At 35.2% G+C, this 17,259-nt stretch overlaps 1 pseudogene; it reads left to right on the forward strand.

The window, feature by feature from the left end:
* Positions 1-16,815, forward strand: part of LOC122747500 — a 50,409-nt pseudogene extending 33,594 nt beyond the window's left edge.
* The last annotated feature ends 444 nt before the right edge of the window (positions 16,816-17,259 follow it).

Raw genomic sequence — 17,259 nt, forward strand, 5'->3', positions numbered from 1 at the left:
AATGACATACATTGGAGATGTGGGAAAATTGTGACAGTAATGTACTTTTGGTGGAGTTGTGACCTGATTCAATCATTGTGTAGAGCAATTGGAAAATGTTCCCAAAGGCCTATAAAACCATGCATATCTTTTGACCTAGCAATATCACTATTAGGTCTGTATTTAAAAAGATATTAAACAAGGGAAAAAGACCTATATGTAAAGAAATATTCATAGCAATATTTATTTCTAATGGTTTTGGAAACAGGGGAATGCCTGAAATAATTGTGTTATGTGATTGTGATGGAATACTATTGTCTTACAGGAAATGATGAGCAGAATGCTCTCAGAAAAACCTGAAAAGACATGAGTTGATGTGAAGGGGAATGTACTGTGTACACAGTAACATCAGTAATGTAAGATGATCTGTCAGTGATTTAGCTGTTCTCAGCAATACAATGATCTAAGACAACTCTAAAGGGTCTAATGAAGAAAACTGCTATCTGTCCCCAGGCAAAAAACTAACGGTGTCTTAAAACATACTGATTCATACTTTTTTTTAACTTTCTTTATTTTGGGGGATTTTTCTTCTATATTTTCTTTCACAACATGACCAATATGGAAATATGTTTTTCATGACTACACGTGTATAACCTTATTAAATTGCTTGCCTTCCAAATGAGAAGGGAGATGATTTGCAACTCAAAATTTTCAAAACAAATGTTAAAATAGATTTACATGTAATTGGAGAAAAATAAAATTCTAAGTAAAAAAAAAAAAAGATGTGAAGGGAACCATTGTAAAACCTCTGGAATCCTGGTAGGAATCTCAGCAAATTATTGATTAAAAGATAATGACAAAAATCACATAGAATAAGAAGGAATGATAGGTTTCTGATTAGCACCCACCTCAATTAGATCATGTATCTAACAAGAGGAACAAAAACCTAAGTATTATATTCTATAAAGTACTGGAATTTGAGTTTCCTCTTTCCCATTCTTAACCAAATTAGCAAAATTACTAGTAGTATCTTTTGTTTGTTTTCAGTTTTATTAATCTCTTCATTGACTCTCAGAAATTAAAGTTTGACACTTAATTGGATGTTTCTTATTTGTAAATTTTCTAGTTTTTTTAATAGTTTCATGATCAATTCCATAATCTGTTCTTTCTCATTTTTGTATAACAAAGTATTTGGAAATATACCTTTTCACTTTAGAATATATTTGGATACCTTCTCAAATTTTGGTATGTGGGAGGGCGGAGCCAAGATGGCGGAGAGGAAGCAGCTCTCCTTCTGTTCCCTCAAAAAGAACATTAAATCAAGCCTCTGGACAGATTCTGGAACTACAGAACCTGCAAAGGGAAAGAGAGACACAGTCCTCCAACCAGAGATAATTTAGAAGACTTCAGGAAAAGGTCGGGCAAAAGGGAGGCCTAGCACAGGGCAGCAACCCAGCACCAAGGGGGTTGGGGCAAGTCAGCAGGAGCTAAGGGCCACAGCCAAACTACTGAGGCCCCTGTAACCTGGTTCAAAAATCTGGTTGCCAAGAAGGACAGTGGAAAAACCTACCTACACTGGCCGGGAGGGCCACAAACAGGTCAGGCGGGATCAGACGCCGGGATTGGGCGCCTGGCCGGCCAAGCACACTCAGACAGGAAGTGCAGGGCAGGGGATCTCCACACACCATAAAGGCCTCAGAGTAAAAAGCCGGTCACACAGCACCTATACCCCTGCACAAGAAGTCCAAAACAGGGACCTTGGTGCCCCCAGAGCAGACCTGAACTTAAAAAATAAATAAATAAGCTGCAATAATGAGTAAGAAGCAAAAAAGAGCCCCCTCCATTGAGAGCTTCTGTATCAATAGGGAAGAAGCCAACACAAACTCAGATGAGGACAATAGCCTCAAATTGCCTACATCTGAAGCCTCACAAGGGAAGGTGAATTGGTCTTAAGAACAAAAAGCCTTCCAGGAAGAGCTCAAAAAGGATTTTTAAAATCAATTGAGAGAGGTAGAAGAAAAAATGGAGAGAGAAATGAAAGCTAAACAAGAAAACTAAGAAAAAAGGATCAGCAGCTTGGAAAAGGTAGCACATAATTTCACTGAAGAAAACAAAGCCTTAAAAAATTCATTTGGCCAAATGAAAAAAAGGTGCGTAATCCCACTGAAGAAAACATTGCCTTAATAAATTCATCAGGCCAAATGGAAAAAAAGGTGCATAATCTCACTCAAGAAAACAATGCCTTAAAATTTAAAATGGGACAGTTGGAAGATAAGGTATCCATGAGCCACCGGGAATCAGTCAAGCAGAATCAAAAGAACGAAAAAATAGAAGAAAATATGAAATATCTCATTGGAAAGACAACTGATCTGGAAAACAGATCGAGGAGAGACAATTTGAGAATCATTGGACTGCCTGAAAGCCATGACCAGAAAAAGAATCTAGACACCATATTCCAGGAAATTATTAAGGAGAACTGCCCTGATATCATAGAATCAGAGGATAAAATCATCATTGAAAGAATCCACCCATCACCTCCTGAAAGATATCCCAAAAGGAAAACTCCAAGGAATATTGTAGCCAAATTCCAGAATTATCAGGTGAAGGAGAAAATACTCCAAGTAGCCAGAAAGAAGCAATTTAAATATCATGGAGCCACAGTCAGGATTGCTCAGGACCTGGCAGTTTAAACATTAAAGGACCGCAAGGCTTGGAATATGATATTCCGGGAAGGCAAAGGAGCTTGGATTACAGCCAAGAATCTATTACCCAGCAAAAATGTGAATTCTCTTTCCGGGGAAAAGATGGACATTTAATGACATTGGGGACTTTCAATCTTTCCTGGTGAAAAGACCAGAACTGAATAGAAAATTCTATCTCAACATACAAGACTCAAGAGAAGTTTAAAAAGGTACACAGAGGGGGGAAAAAAAGGTTACCCTATTAGGTTAAACTGTTTATATACCTACACAGGAAGATAATACTCATAACTCTTAAGAACTGTAAATGTATTTGGGCAGAGAGAAGGATTTTAAACAGAGGGTATAAATATAAATTTTCTTTGATGTGATGATACAAAAAAAATTAAGCGGTTAAAAAGGGAGTCTATGGGGAGGAGAGGAAAGGGGAGGTGGAATGGGATGAATTATATCATATGAAGAGGTGGAAAAAAAAACCTATTACAATAGAGGGAAGGAAAGGTGGAGTGAACATTCTTTCAACCCTATTCTCATTAGATTTGATTCAAAGAGGGAATAACATATATGTTCCTTGGGATAAAGAAACTTAACTCATTCTTTAGGGAAGCAAAAGGGGAAGGGAAAGGGAGGGGGACTGATAGAAGGGAGGACAAAAGCAAGGGAGAAAAGGGTAAAGAAAAGAGAGGGGAATGATAAAAAGGGAGGGCAGATCGGGGGAGGCAGGGGTAAGAAGAAAAATGTCGGTGAGGAGGAATAGGGTGAAAGAAGGGGGGAAAAGTACAAATGGGGTAAATAGAATGGAGGGGAATAGACAGTCAGTAATAATAACTGTGAATGTCAATGGGATGAACTCTGCTATAAAACAGAAGAAAATTGCAGAGTGGATTAAAAACCAGAATCCTACAATATGCTGTTTACAAGAAACACATTTGAAGCAGAGAGATACACACAGAGTAAAGGTAAAAGGCTAGAGCAGAATATATTATGCTTCAGCTAAAGTAAAAAAAGCAGGAGTAGCAATCCTTATCTCAGACAAAGTGCAGGCAAAAATAGATCTCATTAAAAGAGATAAGGAAGGAAATTACATCTTGCTTAAAGGTACTATAGATAATGAAATAATATCAATATTAAATATGTATGCGCCAAGTGGTATAGCATCCAAGTTCTTAGAGGAGAAGTTAAATGAGTTACAAGAGGAATTAGACAGTAATACTATACTAGTGGGGGATCTGAATCTCCCCCTCTCAGAATTAGATAAATCTAGCTGAAAAATAAATAAGAAATAAGTGAAAGAGGTGAATAGATTACTAGAAAAGTTAGACATAATAGATGTCTGGAGAAAATTGAATGGGGATAGAAAGGAATATACCTTTTTCTCAGCAGTACATGGCACATTTTCAAAAATTGACCATGTATTAGGGCACAAAAACATCATAGTCAAATGTAGAAAGGCAGAAATAGTAAATGCATCCTTCTCAGATCATGATGCAATAAAAATTACATGTGAGAAAGAGCCAGGGAAAAGTAGAATGAAAATCAATTGGAAACTAAATAATTTCATTCTAAAGAATGAATGGGCCAAACAACAAATCATAGAAACAATCAATAACATTATCCAAGAGAATGACAATAATGAGACAACATACCAAAATCTATGGGATGCAGCCAAAGCAGTGTTTAGGGGAAAATTGATAGCTCTAAATGCTTACATGAATAAAAAAGAAAAAGAGGGGATTAATGAATTGGGCATGCAACTTAAAAAGCTAGAAAAAGAACAAATTAGAATCCCCAATTAGATTCTAAATTAGAGATCCTGAAAATCAATGGAGAAATTAATAAGATTGAAAGCAAAAAAACTATAGAATTAATCAATGAAACTAAGAACTGGTTTTATGATGAAATCAATAAAATAGATAAAATATTGGTTAATTTGATTAAAAAAAAGAAAGAAGAAAACCAAATTACCAGTATCAAAAATGAAACAACAATGAAGTGGAAATTAAATAAATTGCCCAACTGTATGCCAATAAATTTGACAATCTAAATGAAATGGATGAATATTTACAAAAACACAAACTGCCCAGGTTAACTGAAGAAGAAATGAAATCCTTAAGTAAACCCATATTAGAAAAAAGAAGTTGAACAAGCCATTAATGAACTCCCTAAGAAAAAATCCCCAGGGCTAAATGGGTTTACGGGTGAATTTTACCAAACATTTAAAGAACAATTAATACCAATATTATACAAATTATTTGGAAAAATAGGTGAAGTTCTACCAAATTCATTTTATGACACAAATATGGTGGTGATACCAAAACCAGGCAAAGCAAAAACAGAGAAAGAAAATTATAGACCCAATTTCCCTAATGAATATTGATGCTAAAGTCTTAAATAAGATATTAGCAAGGAGATTACAGCAAGTGATCACCAGGATAATACACTATGACCAGGTGGGATTTATACCAGAAATGCAGGGCTGGTTCAACATTAAGAAGACTATTAATATAATCAACCACATCCATAAGAAAACCAACCAAAATCATATGGTTAGCTCAATAGATGCAGAGAAAGCTTTTGACAAAATACAACACCTATTCCTAATAAAAACACTGGAGAGTTTAGGATTAGGTGGAGCTTTCCTTAAAATAATAAACAGTATCTACCTAAAGCCATCAGCAAGTATTATATGCAATGGAGATAAATTAGAGTCCTTCCCAATAACATCAGGGGTGAAACAAGGATGTCCATTGTGACCCCTATTATTTAATATTGTCCTAGAAATGTTAGCTTTAGCAATCAGAGAAGAGAAAGGAATTAAAGTAATTAGAATAGGCAAAGAGGAAACAAAACTATCACTCTTTGCAGATTAAATGATGGTATACTTAGAAAATCCTAGAGCATCAACTCAAAAATTACTTGAAACAATTAACAACTTTAGCAAAGTAGCAGGATATAAAATAAATTCACATAAATCATCAGCATTTCTATACATGACCAACAAAGTCCAGCAGCAAGAGATAGAAAGAGAAATTCCATTTAAAGTAACGGTAGATTATATAAAATACTTGGGAGTCTACTTGCCAAGACAAACCCAGGAACTCTATGAACACAACTACCAAACACTCTTCTCACAAATCAAATCAGATCTAAATAATTGGAAAGATATCAATTGCTCATGGATAGGCAGAGCTAATATAGTAAAAATGACAATGCTGCCTAAATTAATTTACTTATTCACTGCCATACCAGACTACCTAAAAATTATTTTATACAACTAGGAAAAATAATAACAAAATTCATCTGGAAAAACAAAAAATCAAGAATATCCAGGGAAATAATGAAAAAAAAATTCACAGGAAGGTAGGTTAGCGGTACCAAACCTGGAGCTTTACTATAAAGCGGGAGTCATCAAAACTATCTGGTACTGGCTAAAAAATAGAGTGGTAGATCAATGGAATAGGCTAGGCTCAGGAAATGCAGTAGCAAATGACACTAGTAATGTAGTGTTTGATAAACCCAAGCACTCCAGCTTCTGGGATAGGAACTTGGTATTTGACAAAAACTGCTGGGAAAACTGGAAGATAGTATGGCAGAAATTAGGCATAGACCAACATCTGACACCTTATACTAAAATAAGGTCAAAATGGATACATGATTTAGACATAAGAGGTGATACCATAGGTAAATTAGGAGAGAAAGGAATAGTGTACCTATCAGATCTTTGGAAAGAAAACAGTTTATAACCAAACAAGAGATAGAGTATATTATAAAATGCAAAATGGATGATTTTGATTACATTAAATTAAAAAAATTTTGTACAAACAGAAGCAATGCATCCAAAATTGGAAGGGAGGCAGAAAGCTGGGAAACAATTTCTGTGGCCAGTACTTCTGATAAAGGCCTCATCTCTAAAATATATAGGGAACTAAATCAAATTTATAAGAACCCAAATCATTCCCCATTGAGAAATGGTCAAAGGATATGAACAGGCAGTTTTCTGATGAAGAAACCAAAGCTATCTATTTCCATATGAAAAAATGCTCTAAATCTCTAATGATTAGAGAGATGCAAATTAAAACAACTCTGAGGTACCACCTGACACCTATCAGATTGGCTAAAATGACAAAAAAGGAAAATAATAAATGTTGGAGAAGCAGTGGGAAAATTGGAACACTAATTCATTGTTGGTGGAGCTGTGAACTGATCCAACCATTGTGGAGAGCAGTTTGGAATTATGCCCAAATGGCAATAAAGCTGTGCATACCCTTTGACCCAGCGATACCACTTTTAGGTCTTTTTCCCAAAGAAATCATGGAAGGGGGAAAGGCACCGACATGTACAAAAATATTTGTAGCTGCTCTTTATGTGGTAGAAAGGAATGGAAGTTGAGGGGCTGCCCATCAATTGGGGAATGGCTGGACAAGTTGTGGTATATGAATACAATGGAATACTATTATGCCGTAAGAAATGATGAGCAGGAGGAGTTCAGAGAAACCTGGAGGGTCTTGTGTGAGCTGATGATGAGTGAGATGAGCAGAACCAGAAGAAAATTGTGCACAGTATCATCAACATTGAGTGTTGATCTACTGTGATGGACTATATTCTTCTCACCAATACAATGGTACAGAAGAGTTCCAGGGAACTCATGATAGAAGAGGATCTCCAAATCCAAGAAAAAAAAAATGGAACTGTGGATTATAGATGCTGAATGAACCATACTATTTCTTTTGGTTTTGGTGCTATTGTTTTTTTCTATTTTGAGGTTTTTCATCATTGCTCTGATTTTTTCTCTTATAGCAGGACTAAGGCAGAAATAGGATTAATGTTATTATGTGTATATCTATATCTATATCTATATCTATATCTATATCTATATCTATATCTATATCTATATCTATATCTATATCTATATCTATATCTATATCTATATATACATGTGTGTATATATCTATATATATATACATGTGTGTATATCTATCTATCTATCTTTATATGTATATGTATATAGAAATATAGATATAACCTATATCAGAATGCCTGCTGTCTAGGGGAGGGGGGAGGGAGGGGAGGGAGGGAGAAAAATCTGAAATTGTAAAGCTTGTATAAACAAAAGTTGAGGACTATCTCTACATGTAATGGAAAAATAAAATACCTTATAAAATTAAAAAAAAATTTGGTATGTGGTCACTGCTCTCATTTTTAGTAAAATATCTGTTATTTGAGAAATTATTATATGACACAACAATTCCTTAAAATTATATTATTTAGACAGCAGTTAATACTTTATACACCTTATTTGATAAATTCTAGTTGCTTTCTATTGGCTCCAGGAGCAATAACAAACTCTATGGAATTCAAAGTCTTTCATATATTATCCCTCTTATAACTTTCCAACAACTTTCTGACATCTCTGGTTTGTGGATATTTTAGCTTCTTTTGCTTATTTTATTTTGTTAACTCATCCTTCCAGCCTTACTTTTGGATTGGGAATTTTTGTTATAGTCATACTCTGAGCTCTTATGGTCGAACCATTAAGTCGATATGTTTTCCTGTTCTATATTACCTTGGGTCTTGCACCAAAATTTTCTATACATTTCATGCTCTGTTTTTCAAGAACCCTAGAGGTAACTAAGTCCTACTAGTAAGTTGATTTACAGGACCCAAATTGGGTTCAGTCAAACAATACATTGGCCATTTTGCATACAGAGCCTGTTTTAAATTGCCTTTCTAAATCAGAAAAAAAAAAAGTGCTTCAGCTACACTGTCTTGGGGCGGATGACATTGTGTCCTATTTTGTGCTGAGGTTGTGTTTTGTTTGTGGTGCCTTCTCTGAATTCAAAGTTACAGTAGAACTTCACCCTTATTGTATACCTAGACCTGGTTTCTGGACCCAGATTTTTTCCTTATCTCTGGCCTATCAATTACTTTTTTTGTGTGTGTGTGAGGTAATTGGGTTTAAGCAACTTGCCCAGGGTCACACAGCTAGTAAGTGTCAAGTGTCTGAGGTTGGATTTGAACTCAGGTCCTCATGACTCCAGGGCTGGTGCTCTATCCATTGTGCCACCTAGCTATCCACTCAATTACTTTTTTTGTTTTTTGTTTTTTAGTGAGGCAATTGGGGTTAAGTTACTTGCCCAGGGTCACACAGCTAGTAAGTGTTAAGTGTCTGAGGCCAGATTTGAACTCAGGTACTCCTGACTCCAGGGCCGGTGCTCTATCCTCTGTGCCACCTAGCCACCCCTCAATTACCTTTTAAAAGAAATCTTTGACTGAAAAGATTATCCTTTGTGGTTTCCTGGTAGATATTTTCACCACAACTCAATCTAATATTCTGATATGGGTTGGAGTAATTTTGATGGTGGGAAACTGGGTCCTGTTTCCCCTGACTTTCCCAGTTACATTGGTCTCCCTAGACCAATAATTTTAGAGCAGAAAATGTATTTAGAGAGCACTTTTGCATATTTTCAGAAGAAAAATGAATGTTGTAATAATATGAAAAGTACTACTTTTCTTGAATCCATGTGTATTTGCTGTAATAATTTAAGGCCAAATTCCCTGGCAGTGCTTTTTTTCTTGCCTGAATGATTATAGAAATATTTTAACGTCTGCTAACAATTGGCTTTCTTATGTAAATTCAAGTAGAATGACACTGAAAATTCACATAAAAATATTAAAGTTATAACAGGATTGTAGAAGGTGCAAAATGGGTATATTTGTCATTTTTCATGGAGAGTAAGGAGGGCAGTGACAGCAGTGGGCACTCCCTAGCTAAAACGTTTCAGGAACAAGTAAAGTATAAATTCAATGAAGCATGAAAATAATTTTATGCCTATCAACAACCTCAGTGTAGCAAATTTAGATAGCTGTGTCTGCCTTGAAACACTTTACTTCCTTAGTAATATACTCTTTATGCCTGATCCCCAGATTTCTTCTCTTACAAAATTTGTTATAATTCTTGATATTGACTCTGCTTCCATTTCAAATATAGATTCAAATTTAGCCTTTTGAGCTCCACACCTCATCTCCCTGATATTTTTTTTTCCCTAAATACTTTTTGATGGTTACCAAGAGTCCCCAATTTACTCCAAAACAATGGAGAATTCAATCAACACCATGAAAGTATTCAAAGTTTTGGATAAGTTTAAAACTAAACCCCAAAACGGTGGGCCAAAGAGTGGAAAGATGGGAAGAAAATCATGATAATTATACTCTGTGTGTGTGTGTGTGTGTGTGTGTGTGTGTGTGTGTGTTGTGTGTGTTTGGGGTAATACCATTAGGTCCTATTCAATGAACGTCAATGAATCAATTAGATTTGGTACAGTAATATATTCTACGTGGCTTTCCCAATCTGTAAAGTGGGCACAGCATTGTTCACTTCATGCGTTATCTATGTTTTGATTCAGGGTGATAAATTATGGGAAACTATTTGTAAGCTCATCTGAGAAATAAGGTGAAATTCAAGAAAAAAAATCATTAAGTTTTCCAAGTTTATTTCAGTTTTCATAACCTCCAACTGGTACATGTTCTTCTGGAACATTTAGTTTTACCACAACCATGATTTAGATATATAGGAAATGCTGCAAAGACAGATCAGAACTTAGGTGTGGGGATTATTTACAGTGCTTTATAATATCCTACTTTAATGGATAATATCCGAATGAAATTTGCTGGTTATGTCAATTATTTTACTCTTAAAAATGAATGATTAAAAAAACAGATCTGTAAACTCAGAAACATGTTTAAAATGTTATTGCTTATGTTCTAAATTTTAGACTGGATGCACCTATTTACAGGAATAAATCATGGATTATCTTTATTGTTCTAGTTTCTAAACACGTTATGTGTTTTATAAGTGATGTATAATTAATAGATTGTCTGCTAGCATAGACTAGACCAAGCCTGACAAGAATGATGGGCCAAAGTCTGACTTTACTTAAAAGTATAAAGGTTAACAGAGTCAATCTGTTTTATGTGAGGAAATGAATTCCAATTGCTCCAGGAGACATTCAATTGATATTAATTAACATGTAGAGGAAAGGGATCTTTAATATTATCTGAATGTTAGGATATAATTATACAGAGTTAAATTATTTTGGCCCTTGCTAACCTAACAAAGATTCACACATACACACACACACACATATCTACATCTACATCTTTTTATTTTTTAATTTTTTTTTTTTTTTGGTGAGGCAGTTGGGGTTAAGTGACTTGCCCAGGATTACACAGCTAGTAAGTGTCAAGGGTCTGAGGCCGGATTTGAACTCAGGTCCTCCTGAATCCAGGGCCAGTGCTCTATCCACTGTGCCACCTAGCTGCCCCCTCTACATCTACATAATACACATACATGCACACATATACATAGTTATATGTGCATGTGCACATGCATGTGTGTATATATACATATATGTCCAGTTACATTTACACATACATACACATATATATATATATATACATACATACATATATATGAATGTATATGTGTGTGTGTATATATATATTGTAACAATTGGAATAACGCCACCTGCTGGATACTTACTGTAGAAGAGTTCTGCCCATGAAGGGAAGGTCTTTGAGGGCAAGACCAGGAGTCAGGAAGTGACGCGGGATAGTGGGAGGAGGAAGGAAGAGACTGGCGCTCAGTCTCGCTCTCTTTCCTCTGGACTCCAGTGGAGAGCGGAGCTAGAAATGTGCTCTCCCTTTAATAGATAGGAATCTAGGCCTTTCTCTCTCTCTTTACCAAATTCTTATTCTCCTTAATAAATGCTTAAAAGTCTAACTCTTGCTAAAGCTTGTAATTGATGGCGACCACTCATTAGATATTTTAGACAGTTTAGCTAGAATTTTAGCCCTTAACAGATGGCGACCACAAAGAGGAAAGCTAAACCTCAGTCTTCTGATCTTCTGGTTGGGTAAGAAATTTCCCCTACCCTAACCTAAATCTTAAGTACTGATGAATTGCCAGGTGTTTTCCCTTTAAATTTTTTCGAATGGACCTTTTAAACTCCCTAATTACCCTATTTTTGATTTTAGTCTGTTTAACCAGACAAATGGGAGATAAGATCATGTTAATGCTTTGTTTTTGTGGATTTTCTATTTTTCTTTTTATTTTTGTTAAAAGAGCCAGCAACTTACTCACACAAGGAAATATCTCTCCCTCTCCCAACCATGCTTTTTCAGAGAAACCTGAAGAGATTCCCACAGCTTTTCCCAGTTCTAACAGTAATTGTTGCTTTAATTTTGCATGCCTGGAGGCAATGACCCACCCTCTTGAAGCTTTTAATTCCCTAGCACCTGGAGGCAAAGTGGGGGAAGAGGAATCCAGGCCTGAGTTCAAAATCAAGTCTGATTCAAATTGCCCTGGTCCCTCCCCTCCTCTCCAGACCCCACCCTCTACTCCTCCCATGGCCAAGCCCATTGCTTCCCCTGCCTGGGAAGTCCAGAGATCTGATGCGCATGCTCAACTTTGTCTAACTACATTTGCAGCTTCAGGCTCAGCCCTTCCCCAGCCTGGCTGTGCTTTTGAGACAATCTTAGAAAACTCTTTAAATTCCAGATATGCTCGTTTTGTTCATAATTTTGCTAACCTGCTTTTGTCTTTAATTAGTAATCTTATAAAGCACTTGTATGGTGAAAAGCCCGACAGACAATATAGAGGGGTTAAAGAAGAAAAACTTAAGCTGAATAAGAATGACAATCAACATAGTTCAAGACTCTGCTTCTTTTGCCATGGAAGGGTATATATTTTACAGAAATGTAGAAGTAAGCAGCAAGGTATTGATATGAGTATTGGGGATTTTAGATATCAGAATCAAAAGTGTTCTAAATTCACTCAGATTATTAATAGTATCAGTTCAGAGGTTACATAGGATTTCTATGCTATTACATATACATTTTGAAATTAATGGTATGGGTTTATTTTCATAGAGATTTTCATGCTTTTGAGATTGTGTCTTATACTTAGTTTTTAAAACAAGGAGAATATTTGTAAAAGATTTTTATAGTAATGTGATCAAGTTTATATTTTATAATACTCTTATTAATATTAAATTCATGCTCATTTAGATTTCCTTAGTTTGAATTTCACTGTTTTTTATTGTTCCATGTGTATTTTCTTCTATTCATTTATCTAATTTTAAAAAATTGAGAGATGGTATTGATTTCATAATACAATGTTAATTCTAGGAGTATTGTGCTCCCATATTCTGAGTTGTTTGTTTTTGTTATTTTTTTCCTCAACTGATTATTTGATCAAACTCTTTAAAGCATTTCCCTGGCAAATTGGTTGCCATGGCAAGTGTAAATTGATTCTAGAAGTATTATTTTTGATAAGCATATTCCAAAAAAAAAAAAAAAGAGGGGAACGTTTGTAAAAGTTTTCTTTTTTCAAAAAAGAAGTTTTCTTTGAGATTGTGTTGTGATTTAACTTATATTTAAATGTTATGATTTTTCAAAAAAGAAATTGTATACTAAGTAAAAAAAAGGGGTATAATTTGAAATTGTTGCATAATTATATATTGTGTTCTGAGTCAAGATGTATTCACATTTTTTGCAATCATTTATTATCCTCAATTTTAAATCCATATGAGACTTGGATTATGGGAACTTATCATTTAAGACATTAATTGCCTTTATTCTGAGTTATCAGATGCCAGTTGGCCAAGGTGCCATCCAATCACAAGAGGAATACATGCAAGAGCAGACATTGAACTGTCACATGAAGGGAGACATGCATGAAGTCAAGGTATGGCCGAGAGAACGGCTTTTGACAAATCGTTGAGGTTGGATTCTCTTGGTTTAATATTTTATTCTCTTTTCCCCACAATATTGTACAGATGGCTGGAAGTATTCATCCCACCCATCTCACTTCTACACCTGGCTTCTATGCTCCCTCCTATATGCCTGATGCCATTGACATCTCAATCCCATGCATCTGATTAAGTCTGACTCAGTTTCTTCCAATATGTTCGGTGGCATGGACATATATTCCATCTACCTATTTTAAACCTGGCATACTGCATGGGCAGTATATATTGCTTAAGTGTGGGAATGCTCATATCCCATCATTTCTCTGTTCTTTTATGGTAACCCCCATAATTATCTCAGGTGTCATGATAAATACAGTGTTGAATTTGGCCTTGACACCTGTTACCAATTATATTAGATTTTTTAATTTCTCATAATGGTACGAGGATAATTAGGCAGATGATGCAAAAAGTGATAAAACAAAGATAAAAATTATTTTTATTAATTAATATTGCAGCAATTGTCTTCTCAATTACCCTCCATAAGGGGGACTATAGTAATATTATAATTTTAAAGAATGTTTCAATTTTTGTTTTATTATATGTTTCATGTGTAACAACCAAGATTCTGAATTCCCTTAGACATGTTTTTGAGAACTTTCATTGTTTGATTTGATTATTGACAAAGCTATTTTAAAGTTGTGTTAAGCTCAATTTTGTAGGAAATTTTCCTGGCTGATTACCAGCATCCACACATCAACCCCTGAAAAGACTTCCATTCCATGACTACACCTAGAGGACATCTGAGAAAAGACTTTCAGAGACTTTAAATGAACAGTTTTGATTTGTTTTTTTTCTCTTTTCTTTTTCGGTTATAATATACACCATCTGTAATATGTACTCTCTGCAGAGGCCCTCCCTTTGCAAGACCAATGTCAAAGCGTCGGTTCATGAGGACAAAAAATCGCCCCTCTGGACAAAACTTTCCTCTCTTTCTTTTCTATATTGTTGTTCACATATTATTAGTTAGCAATAGTTATTATATTCTTTTTACTGTTCCGTCAAGGAAACATTTTGTTTCTTGAGGAACAACAGGGGGGACTGTAACGATTGGAATAACGCCACCTGCTGGATACTTACTGTAGAAGAGTTCTGCCCATGAAGGGAAGGTCTTTGAGGGCAAGACCAGGAGTCAGGAAGTGACGCGGGATAGTGGGAGGAGGAAGGAAGAGACTGGCGCTCAGTCTCGCTCTCTTTCCTCTGGACTCCGGTGGAGAGCGGAGCTAGAAATGTGCTCTCCCTTTAATAGATAGGAATCTAGGCCTTTCTCTCTCTCTTTACCAAATTCTTATTCTCCTTAATAAATGCTTAAAAGTCTAACTCTTGCTAAAGCTTGTAATTGATTGGCGACCACTCATTAGATATTTTAGACAGTTTAGCTAGAATTTTAGCCCTTAATAATATATATATATATATACACTTTATCTATCAATACATATGTGTATATGCATATGTATGTTTTTCCATCATTTACATTTCCCTGTTTTCCTAGGTTCAACATACTGTGTGCATTCGTACTCCTAAAACTATACCTAATGTACCCTGACTGATGTGTTGAACTTTAATAGTTGACACAATTGCCTCAAAGTAATGGCATTTATTGAACTGGCATAGCATGAACAATTGTAACAAAGTATTTATCCCATATACTTAATATGATTTCTATCAAAATATGCATAGGATTAGTAGGGATCATAGGCATAAGGATAACTTTAAAAATACTTAGCATGGAAAAAAACCAAAATTCTTACAATACTCATTTTTTCTTTCATTTTCTTTCTTTCTTTCTTTCTTTCTTTCTTTCTTTCTTTCTTTCTTTCTTTCTTTCTTTCTTTCTTTCTTTCTTTCTTTCTTTCTTTCTTTCTTTCTTTCTTTCTTTCTTCCTTCCTTCCTTCCTTCCTTCCTTCCTTCCTTCCTTCCTTTTCTCTCTCTCTCTCTCTCTCTCTCTCTCTCTCTCTCTCTCTCTCTCTCTCTCTCTCTGAGTACCAAAGTCCTGCTTTAATTGCAGTGAAACTTAGCCAAAACATTCAGTGTTCCTTCATTCCTATCCTTGTCATTCCTATCATTCAGAAATATCATTTTCATTGTATGTAAACTTCCTCTGTACCATGCCATTTATTGCTAAAGTTCACTATAGGTTAGACATGTGTCCATAAGTTTTAGGATCATCTTTACAGGTTTAACCTCTAGTTTATTCCTTAATATATGTGCTTAAGATCTAACATTAGCAACTAATACAATTATTGAGCCCTGAAAGTTGGTCTTTGTTATATAATTGAATACCAACTGCTGTTACCGACCAGCCTGACTCTGCCAACCTTATCTTGATTTTCAAATCTGAGAGGTCCCTAACATTAAGCCCAGAGTATGACACATCGTGAGTAGCCAGTATATTAGATCTTATGGTAACCTCAGAAGAGACTGCTTTTTTGGCAACAATGGGGCTTGTTGATGATATCTCATGTCTAGCATTTATGATTTCCTCTTGGGAACAATATGGCCAGTGGTTAGATTAGAAATAGTACAAAGATGGAAGAAAAGGGACACACTAAAAATAACAATGATGCTTTGTAGCTATGCAGGCCAAAGAAGTGATTTCTGCCAGTGGCTGGGGAAGGGAGGAAATGAGGAAGGAGAGTAATTTATATATAAGGAACATTCATAAACCAGGCATTCTCTAAGGTCTCCTTTAGCTTTAAATCTATGATCTTATGGTAAATGGGAGATTGTTTATATACTCAAATTTACTTAGACTTTTGTCATGGTTTCTTTTAATCTCATTTTCTTTCATTTTAGACACAAGACATACTTTTATTTCCATGATAACAGTATCATCTACAATAAAAAGTAACACCTTGGAAGATAATGAATAAATATTGATATTATGCAAGAAGTGTATTCAGAAAAGATTACATGGATAAAAAATGAAACTTACCCATGATTTAGAATGTTATCAGTGCTCAAGCTTACTTTTTAGAATCACAAAGATAAAGACCTGAACATTGCTTTGTCTTAAAGCAATGTGGTATCACATGTTCTAAGATAAAATCTTTAAAAAATACATTAACTAATACAAGAAATTTCCTGGGTCAGTAAACAATTGTAACCATTTCTGCCAAATATTAATTTCTGTTGGCAGTCCAGGCTGTTGATTCTGAAATTCATTAAATTGCCTAGGACAAGTTTCAGCTTGCTCAAAACTCTATGCTGAGAATGGTAATAGTGACCCTGCACCTGTCTGTGAAGCTGCAGATGGCTCACGTAACAGCTTATTGCCTTCAAAACAGGAAGGAGGAGGAGAAGATAAGGAACCGGATCACTGTGTGAAATAAGCACACATTTCTAAGACCCTAATTATTTGTTCCCTAAAAATGTTCCCAATGTTGTCTGCACATACCACTGGGATTCATTTTCATGCATCATTAAATATCTAATGTCTACCTTTGTGAAAGACATAAAATGCAGTGGAGAGTTAGAGGAAGCACTTGCAGCATTGCTAACTGCATCCCTATGTCAGTTCCTTTGGATTTAATTGACTCATAGGTGGAGGAATATAAAACAATCTTTGGTTACTTAAAGGAAGAAAAAAAGCAATTTCTCACATTTTTAAAACAGTCAATAGTATTGAGGAAAATAAATGTTGTCTCATTTCATTAAGGCTCAGTTATGATTCCTAATATTCAAGTCCACTTTCCTGAGAAGTAAGTGGCATCAGAATACATAATTAAATACTTAACCAAATGTGCTTTGACAAAGAAAATGTAATCAAAATAATT

Source organism: Dromiciops gliroides, chromosome 3 (assembly GCF_019393635.1).
Source record: "Dromiciops gliroides isolate mDroGli1 chromosome 3, mDroGli1.pri, whole genome shotgun sequence".
Lineage (NCBI taxonomy): Eukaryota > Metazoa > Chordata > Mammalia > Microbiotheria > Microbiotheriidae > Dromiciops > Dromiciops gliroides.